Source organism: Henckelia pumila, chromosome 4 (assembly GCF_033568475.1).
Source record: "Henckelia pumila isolate YLH828 chromosome 4, ASM3356847v2, whole genome shotgun sequence".
Lineage (NCBI taxonomy): Eukaryota > Viridiplantae > Streptophyta > Magnoliopsida > Lamiales > Gesneriaceae > Henckelia > Henckelia pumila.
Window position 1 is genome coordinate 76,215,201 of NC_133123.1, and position 15,958 is coordinate 76,231,158.

The following is a 15,958-nucleotide window of genomic DNA, read 5'->3' on the forward strand; positions in this document are numbered from 1 at the left end:
GAAGATTTGAGTACGATGATAAGGGAAGCGATGAGAGCTGAGTTGGAAACGATGCATGAAAGAATAAGTAAACTTAAAGTTAGTGAGGATAATGAGAGTTTTGGTGAGAATTCGGGTAGGAATAGGCGAGGTCATGAGGATGGAAGAAATAGAAGAGAAGCAATGCGAGGGAGATATACTGAAGGGGGTAGAGAATCTGATCCGGAGGCTTATTTGGAGTAGGAGATGAGAGTGGAATCGGTATTTGATTGCCACAACTACATCGATTCGAAAAAAATAAAGTTAGCGGTTGTTGAGTTTGTGGATTATGCTCTAATTTGGTGGGATCAGCTTGTTACAACTAGGAGGAGAAATCGTGAGAGGCCTGTTGAAACATGGGAAGAGATGAAGCAAATAATGAAGAAAAGGTTTTTTCCTAATTACTATTATCGTGATATGTTTAAGCGATTGCAGAATTTGAAGCAAGACTCGAGGAGTGTAGAGGACTACTCCAAGGAGTTAGAGATTACTATGATTCGGTCTAACATTGAGGAGGATAGTGAGGCAACCATGGCTCGATTTCTGTGTGGTTTGAATAGAGATATTCAAGACCAAGTGGAGCTACGACATTGTGTGGATCTCGAGGAGATGGTACAATTAGCTATGAAAGTGAAGCTACAGCTTAAAAGGAGAGGCATTGGTCGAGTGTCCTCGGGTGGAGGAACTACTACACCTTGGCGTCCAAACGTTGGCAAACGAGAGGATTTCAAGACGGTGTCCAAACCAAAAGTTGACACCAAGCAAGAAACGCCAAAGCAAGGAAAGCATGGTAAATCTAAAACTCCCAATAATTGTTCTAGGTACATTAAATGCTTTAGATGTCAAGGTCTTGGTCATATTTCTAGTCAGTGTCCTAATAAAAAAATAATGATTGTGAATGATGGTGGTGAGATTGAATCGGAGAGTGAGGAGGAGAATTATGATGATATGCCTACGTTGGAGGATCCCGATGACGAGGGATGTAATGCAGTAGTTGGTGAGTTATTGGTAACTAGGAGAGTGTTGAATGTGCAACAAAAGGAGGAGGAAGAAAATCAAAGGGAAAATTTGTTTCATACTAGATGCTTTGTGAAAAACAAAGTGTGTAGTGTCATCATTGATGGGGGTAGCTGTACCAACGTCACGAGTAGTGAGCTTGTTGAAAAATTGAGTTTGCCTACTTTAAAGCATCCTCAACCATATAAATTGCAGTGGTTTAATGATAGTTCTGAAGTGAGAGTGACTAGGCGAGTTGTGGTGCCTTTCTCAATTGGTAAATATGAGGATGAAGTGTTGTGTGATGTTATTCTTATGCAAGCCTGTCATATCTTGTTGGGTAGACCGTGACAATTTGATAAGAAGGTGACACATGATGGTTTTAAGAATTGTTATTCTTTTACTATGAAAAAAGAGTCTGTTGTGTTGTTGCCTATGACTCCAAAACAAGTATTGGAGGATCATTTGACAAAGAAAAAGAGAGAAGAGGCCGAAAAAAAGAATGAACAAAAAAGTGAGATGGCCTTAGAAAAAAAGAATGAAATAGAAAAAGATGAAGAAAAAAATGAGAGGAAAGAGGCCGATAAAAAAATATATATGGCCAAAAAGAGTGAGTTGCGAGAGATTTTACATGTGCATACTCCACTTGTGTTGATTTTATATAAGAAGATTCTCCTTAACACAAGTGATATAGCCGGAAATCTTCCGAGCAGTGTTGTTTCTCTCTTGCAGGAATTTGAAAAACTATTTCCGGAGGATTTACCTCAAGGATTACCACCTTTGAGGGGAATTGAGCATCAAATTGATATTGTGCCCGGAAGTGCATTGCCGAATCGTCCAGCTTATAGGAGTAACCCGGAGGAAACAAAAGAGCTACAACGGCAGGTAAGTGAACTTCTTGACAAGGGATTTGTGCTTGAGTCTATGTCTCCTTGTGCTGTACCTGTTTTGTTGGTACCTAATAAAGAAGATTCATGGAGAATGTGTGTTGATTGTAGAGCCATTAACAATATTACCATCAAGTATAGACATCCTATTCCTAGACTAGATGATATGTTGGATGAATTGCATGGTTCTAGCATCTTTAGTAAAATTGATCTTAAGAGTGGTTACCATCAAATTTAGATGAGAGAAGGTGATGAATGGAAAACTACTTTTAAAACTAAGTACGGATTGTATGAGTGGTAGGTTATGCCATTTGGGTTAACTAATGCACCTAGCACTTTTATGAGGTTGATGAATCATGTTTTGCATGCTTATATTGGAAAATTTGTTGTGGTGTATTTTGATGATATTTTTGTGTATAGTAAGAACTTGAATGAGCATGTTAAACACTTGAAAATTGTGTTAATCACACTAAAAATTGAACATTAGTATGCTAATTTGAAAAAGTGTGTGTTTTGTACAAAAGAATTTGTGTTTCTTGGTTTTGTTGTGAGTGCTCAAGGTGTTAAAGTTGATGAGGACAAGGTAAGTGCAATTCGAGATTGGCCAACGCCTACTTCTATTGGTCAAGTTCGGAGTTTTCATGGTTTTGCAAGTTTCTATAGGAGATTTGTAAAAGATTTTAGCACTTTGGCGGCTCCTATGACTACGGTAATCAAGAAGAACGTTCCTTTCTATTGGGGTGAGGAGCAAGAGAAGTCTTTTGATATTATTAAGAAAAAATTAATTAATGCTCCTTTACTTGTATTACCTGATTTTTCTAATAATTTTGAAATTGAATGTGATGCGTCAGGTGTAGGAATTGGTGGTGTCTTGATGCAAGGTGGACGAGCAATTGCATACTTCAGTGAAAAGCTAAGTGGAGCAGCGTTGAATTATCCTACATACGACAAGGAGTTCTATGCCTTGGTTCGTATGCTTGAGACGTGGCAGCATTATTTGAGGCCAAAAGAATTTGTGATTCATACGGATCATGAGTCTTTGAAGCATCTCAAAGGACAACAAAAGCTGAATAAGAGACATGCCAAGTGGGTGGCGTTTGTAGAAACTTTTCCCTATATTATCAAGTACAAGCAAGGAAAGGAAAACGTGGTAGCAGACGCTCTATCACGAAGGTATGTGCTTCTAACTACTCTAGATTCTAAGTTTTTGGGATTTGAGTATGTGAAGGAGTTATATGCTAGTGATCTTGATTTTGGAGAGATTTATGCGTCATGTTTGCATGGTCCAAAAGATAAATTTTTCGTGCATGATGGATATTTGTTTAAGGAAGATAAGTTGTGTGTGCCTAAATCGTCCATACGTGAGTTACTTGTTAGGGAATCACATGGGGGTGGTTTGATGGGACATTTTGGTGTGGCTAAAACTTATGATACTTTGCATGAACATTTTTATTGGCCACATATGAAGCATGATGTTGAGAATATTTGTGAGAAGTGTGTGACTTGTAGGAAAGCTAAGTCTAAGACACAACCATATGGATTGTATACTCCACTTCCTGTTCCTAGTGAACCGTGGGTAGATATTTCTATAGACTTTGTTTTAGGACTACCAAGGTCTAAGAAGGGGAGGGATTCTGTGTTTGTGGTGGTTGATAGATTTTCTAAGATGGATTATTTCATTGCGTGTCATAAATCTGATGATGCATCTCATGTTGCGGACTTGTTCTTTAATGAAATTGTTAGATTGCATGGCATGCCTAGGAGTATTGTTTCTGATAGAGATACTCGTTTCTTGAGCTACTTTTGGAAAACATTATGGTGCAAGCTTGGTACTAAATTACTGTTTTCGACTACATGTCATCCTCAAATGGATGGTCAAACTGAGGTTGTTAATAGGACGTTAGGAACTTTGTTGCGTACTATAATTAAAAAGAATTTGAAGAGTTGGGAAGAATGTTTGCTATTTATTGAATTTGCTTATAATCGTAGTGTGCATTCTACTACGAGGTATTCACCGTTTGAAATTGTGTATGGTTTTAACCTATTGACTCCGTTGGATTTGATGTCGTTACCTATGAGTGAAAGGGTTAATATGGATGGCAAGAAGAAAGCTGAGTTTGTGCAAAATTTGCATGAAAAGGTTAAGGCAAACATTAAAAAGAAGAACTTTCAATAAACGAAGCAAGCGAATAAAAGTAAAAAGAAGGTTGTATTTGAACCGGGTGATTGGGTTTGGTTGCATTTGCGGAAGGAGCGTTTTCCGGAGAAGCGGCGTTGTAAGTTGTTACCTAGAGGCGATGGACCTTTCCAAGTCTTGGAGCAGATCAATGATAATGCCTACAAATTAGACTTGCCAGGTGAGTATAATGTAAGTACTACTTTTAATGTTTCTGACTTGTCGTTCTTTGATGTAGGTGATGATCGAGATTTGAGGACAAATCCTTTTCAAGAAGGGGAGGATGATGCGATTACGGATAGCTCGCATGTTGATCACATGGTTAAGGATCCGTTGGAGATGCCTCGAGGACCAATTACGAGAGGTCGAGCTAAGAAGTTCAAGGAAGCACTTCAATCATTGATGATGAATTGTCAAGAAAGCATTGGAATGTCTGAAGAATACTTTGGGGAATGTTACAATCTTATTGAAGTCCAAAGAAGTCAAGAGAGTGGAAAAAATATCAAAGAAAACACAAAAATAGGTGACAGGACCCGAGAGGCATGCGCGCCCGCGCCACTTCCATCGCGCGCCCGCATGCATCTGTGTGAGTTTTGAAGAGGATGGACAGAAGCCCATGTGCGCCCGCGCCTTCCTGACGTGCGCCCGCGCCTGACGGACAGAGAGATATGCGCGCCCGCGCCTCGTGTTTTTACACACAGTTCTGCGTGTTTGTGTGTGTGCAAGACTTTTGATATTTTGGCATTATTTTCTTATTTTGAGTCTTTTATTCCTAGTAGAAAAATTTTAGGAAGATATTATCATATCTTTAGATATATTTTTGAGTTATTTCGCGATATCTTTTATTATTTGTAGTTGTATTATAAATACAACAAAAACATTCATTATTGATATAGAATTCAGATTTTTGATATTTATCAATTAAAATTCTCTCTAGAATTTTTATTAAGCTTTTGCTTACTCAAAAAATCAAACTTATCAAAGTTTTCAACTTTTTGGCGTTTGTCGATTGATTATCCTTGTGGATTGTCAGAAACAGATTTTCTGAAGGTCCCGTTGTGATCAATTGTTTTTCTCTTCGCGATTGTTTGTTGCTAGTTTCAAGTAAACTAAAGGTGAATAATCCAAAACCTTTACTTGTTTTCAAGATTGGGAAATTTTTTGATTTCTTTTGTTATTGGATTGAGGGTACGATTTTAATATAGTCGTGTTTGTCTTCCATACATTAAGAATTCATATCAAACACCATTTATTCGCGTGTGTGACTTCAAATTTATTTAATATTCTAGTCCCGAAGTCTAGTATTAAAAGAAATGTTTGTAAAGGTTTAAATGTTGAATTTAGAAATGTTAAATGAATGGAAAAGTTAAGGAATGAAGTGATTTGATTGTGACTTAGACGTGCAATGATGGGTCAGGGGATGTCCTGGGTCACTTGCCAAATTGAGACGTGTAGATCGGGGTCGGGAGACATCCTGGATTCCCTACCAAATTTAGACGTGTAGATCGGGGTTGGGAGAAATCTCGACATCTCTACCGAATTAGAGGGGCAATGTGGGATCGAGAAGAACTCGGTTTCCTTGCCAGCATTGTATACTATAGCCATTGATCGATCAAAATCGTAGTCACATCGAGGATCCAAATTCTTAAGTTAAAGGAAAGGATAACTGTTTCATGAATGTGTTTTCCATCACATGTTACTATCGTTCTTACTTTGGGCATGTCTTGACTTTTTCCCTTTCGTGTGAGATCCATTAGTTTACTGAGCACTATTTTTAGTATTATGCATTATTTTGAACCCTTGCTGTATTATTTAAAACTTGCTGGGCTTTTATGCTCACTACTATGCTTGGTGCAGGTGAGAATTTGGACGAGGCTGCGGGGCAGGATTTCAAATTCCCATAGGTGTTCGGAGGCGCACCCTGACCGTTGCCGCTCATTTCTTTCCACATTTATGACTTTGTAATAATTATACTGTGTCATCGTTGTTTTCCCTTTCAGTAGCAGGATGTGATATTCCTTGCAAATTATGTTGAAATGTAAACATTAAATACTTTTGTTCCTTCGTCTGGCGTCGAATTAGATATTATTTTGCATGCTTGAGTTTGTTGTCCACCTCGGGTTGAGGTTTATTTAAATTGCTATTTGAGACAGGTGGTTTTATTATTCAAACAAATAGGTCATGCCAAAATTTTTAAAAAATTTCCGCATTTTTTTTTATTTTATTAAATATTAGTAGTCAGAGTCGTTTCAGTTGGTATCAGAGCACGGTCATTGGGCTTGGAATGTGCCTACCTCCGAACGGTGGGACTCGGGATATCTCGCCTCAAAGTCTGTAAGATTTAAAATTTTGCTATCTTTGACTGTTTAAATGTTGAGAATAAGAGTTTTAAAGCCCCTTGAGTATGTAAAAGTTTAAAGAAACCTTTTCTTTTAGTCATGAAATTTAAGTGTGGAATTTGAACTTGCGTACAGATGGCCACTCGTCGTGGACGTGCTTAGCATCCGCCACCTCCTCCACCGCCGCCACCTCCACCAGCTATGGATGTTGGGACTCAGGTGCTAGCTGGATTAGCCCGTATCCTTGAGCGACATGTGGACGCTCCTAGGGCTGGATTGGGGACCGTTTATGAGCAGTTTAGGAAGATGAATCCGAAGGACTTCGCTGGCACTACTGGTCCATTGGTAGCAGAGGGATGGATTCGTTTGCTGGAGGTTATATTTCTCTATATGCAGTTGGGAGATCCAGATCGAGTGCGGTGTGCTATTTTTCTTCTCCAGGATGATGCCGCCATCTGGTGGGAGGGAGTGGAGAAGACTGTGGACCCGGCTACCCTACCTTGGACAGATTTCAAGAGAATTTTCTTTGAGAAGTATTTTACCGCAGATGTGAGGGCCCGTTTGAAGACGGAGTTTATGAGCCTGCGACAGGGAGATTTGTCAGTGGCTCAGTTTGTGGTGAAATTTGAGAGGGGTTGCCACTTTGTGCCCTTGATTGGAGACGATGAGGAGGAGAAGCTCCAACACTTCATGGTGGGGCTACGACCCGCTATCCGTCGAGATGTACTTATGGCGGAGCCAGCTGACTATGCTTCGGCCCTTAGGCGGGCCTTGAAGTCTGAGCAGACACTGAGGGATATCAGCGCTGAGGCGCAGGGTAAGAGATCATTCCCAGCTCATGGCCAGCAGTAGCAGCACGGCAAGAAGCTGTACCATGGGCCACCGCATTAGCAGCGGCATCAGGCCCACAGACCTCAAGAGCATCAGGCCTAGAGAGCCCAGGGGCATCAGGCCCAGAGTCCCGTTCCTCCCAAGTCTAGGGAGAAACCACTTTGCAGGGAATGCCAACGTCACCATTTTGGGAAGTGCTTGATGGGAGCAGGAGTTTGCTACAAGTGCAAGAAACCAGGGCATGTGGTTGCTGATTGCCCACAGCTCCGGAGGCCCGTTACTGGGCGAGTCTTCGGGATGCAAGCCGAGGAGGCCGACCCTGATACCACCTTGATCACAGGTAATACTTTAAGCTTTCAAGTTAAATCGGTACCTTAAAATTATTTGTGTATTTATGTCGGTAAACTGTTTTAAGTAAGAATTTGGTTATACTAAGTGCTAGATATTCTTGAGTTGTTGGGGAACTTGCGTAAGATTTGTGTGTTATTGCATAATTTTGGTTGGTGGTTATCTGCATGCTTAGAATATTGGAAGCTGATTGTATTAGGATGAACATAGATTTAGCTTGAGGTTAGAAAATCCAAATGCTGCATTGTAACTGTGGTTTTTGCAGGAAGAATCCTAGTAGCTGGTGTAGCCACCAAGAAATTATTAGACTCGGGGGCTACACATTCTTTTTTTTCTAAGGCGTTTGTGCTCAAGTGGGGTATTCAGCGAGAGGAGTTATTGGTGGGATTCTCAGTTATTATCCCGTCAGGGGAAGAGCTAACCACCAAGAGCTTAGTCAGGAATCTTGAGCTTCTCTTGCAGGATCAGAAGGTGGTTGCAGACCTGATAGTGTTACCCATGCCCAAGTTTGATCTGATTCTTGGGATGGACTGGATGGTGAAGAATGCAGTGGTTATTGATTTTCAGCAGAGATTAGTGTTGGTTAGACCGGAAGGTGTTGAGGCTTTTTGGTTTGAGGCAGCTAAGAGTTGAAGGAAGGCCAAGGTCATATCTTTTCTACAGGCGAAACAACTTGTGTTGGAGAGCTGTGAGACATTCTTGGCAAGTTTGACCATGACAGAGATGCCAGTTAGACCCGTGATTACAGATGTAGATGTAGTCCGAGATTTTGGAGATGAGTTTCCGGAAGATGTTGCAGGTCTTACGCCCGATAGGGAGATTGAGTTCTCTATCGATTTGGTCCCGGGTACCGCACCAATTTCTAAGGCACCATATAGGTTGGCGCCTACGGAGATGAAGGAGTTGAAAGAGAATATTCAAGAGTTTCTAGATAAGGGTTTTATACGCCCTAGTTTCTCTCCGTGGGGCGCACCGTTTCTCTTTGTGAAGAAGAAGTATGGGAGCCTAAGGTTGTGTATCGATTATCGGGAGTTGAATGGGGTGACTGTGAAGAACAAGTACCCTTTGCCTAGGATTGAAGACCTCTTCGATCAGTTACAAGGAGCCTCTATATTTTCGAAGATTGATCTTCTTTCCGGATATCATCAGCTAAAGGTGAAGGAGTCAGATGTATTCAAGACAGCGTTTAGGACACGTTACGGCCACTATGAGTTCCTTGTGATGCCGTTCGGGTTGACGAACGCGCCCGAGGTCTTCATGGATCTCATGAACCGCATCTTCCAGCCATATTTAGACCAGTTTGTTATTGTTTTCATTGACGACATCCTCATCTACTCCAAGGACCGAGCGGAGCACGCCCAACACTTGAGGGAAATTCTTGAGGTGCTTAGAGATCACAGTTTGTTTGCTAAGTTCGACAAGTGTGATTTTTGGTTGGAGTGAGTGGCATTCTTGGGTCATGTAATTTCCAAGGGTGGTGTAGAGGTTGACCCCTCTAAGGTTCAAGCAGTAAAAGAGTGGGCTATACCTAGTAATGCCTCGGAGATTCGTAGCTTCCTTGGTTTGGCAGGCTATTATAGGAAGTTCATCAAGGGCCTTTTCGTCTATTGCAGTGCCCTTGACCGCATTGACCAAGAAGAATGCTAAGTTTGATTGGAGTCCGGAGTGCCAGAAGAGCCTTGATGTATTGAAGACAGCTCTCACGTCAGCGTCAGTATTAGCCATGCCATCTGGGCAAGGTGACTTTGTTGTTTACACGGATGCTTCTAAACTGGGATTAGGAGCGGTTCTTATGCAGCGGGAGAAAGTGATTGCCTATACTTCCAGGCAGTTGAAGGGACATGAGAAGAACTATCCTACTCATGATTTGGAGTTGGTCGCCGTAGTCTTCGCACTCAAGATTTGGAGGCACTATCTCTATGGGGAAAAGTGCAAGATCTTTACGGACCATAAGAGCCTCAAGTACTTCTTTACCCAAAAGAAGTTAAACATGAGGCAACGGAGATGGTTAGAGGTTGTAAAGGACTACAACTGCGACATTAGTTACCACCCGAGTAAGGCTAATATCATTGCGGATGCATTGAGTAGGAAAGCAGCAGTGATTTCCTTCTTGTCAGTGTCTATACCTTTGTAGTATGAGATTCAAAGGTTTGACTTGGAGTTTTATGCCAGGGGTAGGGCACCCCGATTATCTTCTTTGTCGGTGGGTACTACGCTGTTTGATCGTATCCGTGCTGAACAAGCTAATGATGAGCAGTTAGGAAATTGGAGACAGAGAGATGAGGATAGGAGTAGTGGTTTGTACTCAGTGGTTGACGCGATTGTGAAATTTAAGGGACGATTTTGGGTTCATGTAGTTGTTTCTTTGTGAACTACGATCATGGCAGAGGCTCATGCATTGCCATACTCCATACACCCAGGGAGTACAAAGATGTACCATGATCTTCAGCAGTTATATTGGTGGCCGGGCATGAAGCGAGACATTGCCCGATTTGTGGCTGAGTGTCTGACTTGCCAGCAGGTTAAGGCGGAACATCAGAGACCCCGCTGGCTTACTCAAGCCTCTCCCTATACCTAAGTGGAAATGGGAGAATGTTACGATGGATTTCGTAGTGGGATTTCCAAGGACGGTGAATAATTCGAATGCCATTTGGGTTATTGTAGACTACCTCACTAAGTCGGCACACTTCCTACCGGTGAGGACGACCTACTCCATGGCTCAGTATGCTGAGTTGTACATCTTTGAGATAGTCAAACTTCATGGTGTCCTTGTCTCGATAGTGTCTGACAAAGATCCACGGTTCACTTCGTCGTTTTGGAAGAGCCTTCATTTAGCGTTGGTAACAAAACTTTTGTTCAGTACAAAATTTCACCCTCATAAGGATGGGCAATCCAAGAGGGTAATACAAATATTGGAGGTTCTTTTGAGGGCTTGTTCCATTTACTTTCAGGGAAGCTGGGAGTCAAGATTACCCTTGGTGAAGTTTGCGTATAATAACAGTTATCAGGCCACTATTGGTATGGCACTGTATGAGGCATTGTATGGCAGACCATGTAGATCACCGGTGTTGTGGACCCAGGCCGGTGAGAGATCGGAGATAGGGCCAGAGATTGTACAGCAGAAGGCTAAGATTGTAGCCAAGATCCGAGATAGGATGAGGACTGCTCAGAGCAGGCAGAAGAGTTACGGTGATCATAGGAGGAGAGACTTGGAATTTTCGGTGGGAGATCACGTGTTTATCTGAGTAGCTCCTATGAAAGGCGTGATGAGGTTTTGAAAGAAAAGGAAGTTGGCACCGAGGTTCATTGGACCATTCGAGATATTGGACAGGGTAGGGGCATTGGCGTATAGAGTAGCCTTGCCCCCTAGCCTAGATGGAGTCCATAACATCTTCCACGTGTCTATGTTGAAGAAGTATATCTTGAATCCGTCTCATGTGCTCAGTTATGAACCTCTTCAGTTATCTCCTCACATGACCTATGAGGAGAGGCCCGATCGGATTCTTGGGAGGCAAGAGAGGAGACTTCGCAACAAGTCGATACCAATGGTGAAGGTTGGTTGGTTGCACCATACAGATGAGGAAGCTACTTGGGAGTCAGAGGCTGACATCAGGACTCGCTACCCGGAGCTCTTCGGTAAGCTTTAATTTCGAGGACGAAATTTCTTTTAGGGAGGGAGGAATTGTGACGCCTAAAATCCATAAATCAAATTCCATGCCTAAATTAGTTTTAAAGTTTAAAATTCATAAATTTATGGTAATTTAAATGATTTAAATCTCCTTAGAATTTATTTGCATGATATTAAAATTTTAATTGCTTAAATTGCTTATATTGGTGACTTTCGGCTACGGCACACGGCAAAGGCGAACACGGAAAAAAATCCTTAATTTTAAATTTAGATGACCTAAATTCCTTGAGAGGTGAGGAAAATAAAATAAAAATCTTTATTTTAGATTTTTCCAGTCAAGAAAAATCGCGTAAGCGCATTTTCGCGCGTAACTCTTTTAATTTCCCAAATTAGCCTTTTAGAACCCGGACAAGTGAAATTCCATTCTTGGCATATAAAATTTAAGGTTCTAGCCTTAGATATTTAAATTAGATGGAATTCTACAAGTTAAAATTTTAAATTCAATACTAGCACTTTTATTTGGTCAAAAAGCACTTTTGACTGGTCCTACTCTCACACACTCACACCTATACATACATACACATAATATATCACACACAATTAAAACCCTAACACTCCTAATCTCTCTTTAGCCGCCTCACACTCTTCAACCCTCCCATCTTCACGCCACTCTTCACTTCTCCTCCAAGAAACCATCGGCCACACCATTTCTTCCTCCCCTCGCCGTCGGCCACCGCCTCCTTGCCAACCAGCTGCCGTTCAGCCACCGTGAAGGTCACCTAGGATCTTCTCCAGCTGCTGGCCATGGAGTTGGAAGCTCCAGCCGTCCCCTTCCTTTGCTTCTTGTAGTGATTTAGGCAAACTTTTTTTGTTTCTTTATTTTTAAAACCCAAGCATGGATTATAGTTTCTTGATTTATCTTGAAAATGGTGTATTTTGGACTGAAAATTTGTGTAATGTGTGTGTGTGTGTTCGGGTTTCATGAGCCTATGTGGGCTCGGGTTTGGCTTTGTGCTTTTCAACTTCTAGTTGGTATTTTGAACTCATGGAAATGAATTTTTAGCACTTGAACGAAATTTACATGGTGAAAGGGAGAAATTCAGAATGTAACACATTGAGTTTGATCCACATTTATAGGTGCTTGATTGGTTTTGAGCCTCACTTGATGTTAGGCAAGTCACATTGTGTTTATGTCTTGAAATGTTGTAAATTGCATTGAGTTTGTGGCGTTTGAATTGAAGTTTTGTACGAATGGATGAAAGGAGGTGAGTGGCTGCCCATGGGGTGTTCATGGGTCTTAAACATGTGTTTTTTATTAATTTTTGGGTGGATTATAGGGCTGGTCGTGTGAATTTTGGTTGGGTTGTTGTCTAGTAGTGTTTTGAAGGTGTTGAGTCAAGTGTTTTGGTCAAAGAGGAGAAGTTAAGTAGAGTCGAGCTAGAGCCTTGTCCAAGGAGCCTAGCTGGTGGTATGGACATATTTAGAAGTTTTCTTTGAGGGTTTTTGAGGTTTAATAGCTTGAGGAATGAGTTTGGGTAGCTATAGGTACAAGTTGACCAAAGCAGAATTTTTGTCACTTTGCCATGATTCGGGGAAAACAGGGCTGGATAGGTTGGTTTATGAGGTCTTGGCAGGGGATACCCTTGACATTCCGAATGTATAGGATGTTAGGATCGTGTCGGTGTAAATTGGGCCTATTTCAGATAAAAATAGATTGGGTTATGTACATTTTAAGTTAGAGTGACGTGAGCAGATTTTTTCTTTGTTTACGGGCTGTCCGGGTGTCTAAGTGTTTGAGTTGGTTTGGACCATTATAAAAATGTAAATACTGGTTATTAGAGTATTTTAATGTGTGTATGACGTGCCGGTTCAAACGGAAAGTCTTTTGGATTACTATAGGATGAGTTATGGATTTTATAGGTCGACCGCTCAAGTTGGACCCTTGTGAGCGTAAACATAAGTAATGAGTAAAGCTTTAATCCTAGGGTGCTCCCCTACACTCCAATCATCCATAAAAATTTATGTCATGCTATCTTTTGAGTTTTATTTTTTTTACATTATTCAACGCCATTTATTCGCGTGTGTGACTTCAAATTTATTTAATATTCTACTCTCGAAGTCTAGTTTTAAAAGAAATGTTTGTAAAGGTTTAAATGTTGAATTGAGAAATGTTAAATGAATGGAAAAGTTAAGGAATGAAGTGATTTGATTGTGACTTAGACGTGAAATGATGGGTCAGGGGATGCCCTGGGTCACTTGCCAAATTGAGACGTGTAGATCGGGGTCGGGAGACATCCCGGCTTCCCTACCAAATTTAGACGTGTAGATCGAGGTTGGGAGAAATCTCGACTTCCCTACCAAATTAGAGGGGCAATGTGGGACCGAGAAGAACTCGGTTTCCTTGCCGACATTGTATACTATAGTCATTTATCGATCAAAACCATAGTCACATCGAGGATCCAAATTCTTAAGTTAAAGTAAAGTATAACTGTTTCATGAATGTGTTTTCCATCACATGTTACTATCGTTCTTACTTCGGGCATGTCTTGAATTTTTCCCTTTCGTGTGAGATCAATTAGTTTACTGAGCACTATTTTTAGTATTATGCATTATTTTGAACCCTTGCTGTATTATTTAAAACTTGGTGGGCTTTTAGTCTCACTACTATGCTTGGTGCAGGTGAGCATTTGGACGAGGCTGCGGGGCATGATTTCCAGGGCCCATAGGTGTTCGGAGGCGCACCCTGACCGTTTCCGCTCATTTCTTTCCGCATTTATGACTTTGTAATAATTATACTATGTCGTCGTTTTTTTCCCTTTCAATAGCAGGATGTGATATTCCCTGCAAATTATGTTGGCATGTAAACATTAAATACTTTTGTTCCTTCGTCTGGCGTCGAATTAGATATTATTTTGCATGCTTGAGTTTGTTGTCCACCTCGGGTTGAGGTTTATTTAAATTGTTGTTTGAGACAGGTGGTTTTATTATTCAAACAAATAGGTCATGCCAAAATTTTTAAAAATTTTCCGCATTTTCTTTATTTTATTAGATATTAGTAGTCAAAGTCGTTTCAGAAACTCCTAGTACTCACAACATTTTTACAACTCACACACTTTTGAAAGAATTTCCTTCAAAAGTTTACAACACAAATATTCTGATAATACAATGAATTAGATGGACAAATGATATAAGGTTTTGATGTATAATGTTTTGAGTGTGCAGGAGTATTTTCTCGATTATATTTTAGACTGAAGTATATGAATTGATCACTGATTTTCTGTTCTCTGATGTATAATTTATTTATTATTAACATTATTAACCTCATCATTTCACACTACTATAATAAAAAAATAACTAATTAATCATTAAAAACTTTTTTAAAAAAATTTACACCACTACAATAGTTGTATTTACATTATATATATGTTTATTATTATTATTATTAAGAATATGTTCCACATTTAATATAATAATAAAAATACAATATATTAGAAAGAAAATAAAAAAAATATGCTATTTTTTTAATCCATCAAACACAATATTTTAATTTTTTTTTCAAAACATCATATTGAATTAATTGGTAAAGTTTTAATTTTTTTTTCTTTTAGGATAAAAAAATTTGTAAAGTTAATCATCTATACTATTGTAAGATAAGTGCAATCGATGAATAAGTTATATATATATATATATATATATATATTAAGAATTAATTTTATATTTAATATAATAATAAAGCATATTATATTAGAAAGAAAATAAAAATAATATGCTACTTTTTAACCCACATCAAAACACAATATTTTAATTATTTTTCAAAACATCATATTGTGTAAATTTAACTCTCTATACTATTGTTAAGTGCAATCAATTAATAAAATATTTTAATATAGTCTATGTATTATTATTGAAATTATTAGCCCTATTTCTCACCATCACAACAAAAATAACTAATTAGCAATATTTACACATATGAAAAAAATTGTGTCAAACATATATATGTAAATCCTTTATCTTTTAAAAATTTTAGATGGAAGTAAAAAGTCTTCTATCCGGGTTTAAAAATACAAATTTTGAAAGTACTTAGATAAACTCTACAATTATTTTAAAATAATTATGACAACTCGAAAATTCTTAAAATAAAATTTTATCTACATTTTCTCAACGTTTAAGTATTTAAAATCTCTAAATAAAAGATACCGCAACATCATCGGCTCCCCTCGTTGGCCATGAAATAATGCAACTAAATATTTCTTTAAAAATAAATAATTTAACATTTTGATGTCTTGTTGATAAATAAAAATATTTAAATAATAAACAGAACGATTAAAATAATTTAAATAAAATAGATGAACATTTAAAATTTATTTAAATAAATACACAAGCGGAATTAAAAATATTTAAAACAAATTGGACAATAAAAAACTTTTAAATAATTAAGCTAGACAGTGAAAATAATTTAAATAATTAACCGTTAAACTCAAGTCATTTTAAATAAATAAGCTGGACATTTAAAATCATTTCAATAAGAAAACTTAAACTTTTAAAATCATTAAATTAAAACAAATAATTTGCAATAAAATCATTTAGATAAATAATTAGCAATTTATTAACGCATAAATCAAATAAAGAATTTAAATCAATTAAACTTAAAAATAATAATCATAATATTTATTTAATTTTATGTATGCGATTTAGTAAATTGGATTTCTGGCGCTATAATATATATATATATATA

General features: G+C 38.8%; 1 pseudogene; it reads left to right on the forward strand.

Moving 5' to 3' along the window:
- The first annotated feature begins 225 nt into the window (after window positions 1-225).
- On the forward strand, window positions 226-7,268 carry LOC140861272 (uncharacterized; annotated as a pseudogene).
- The last annotated feature ends 8,690 nt before the right edge of the window (window positions 7,269-15,958 follow it).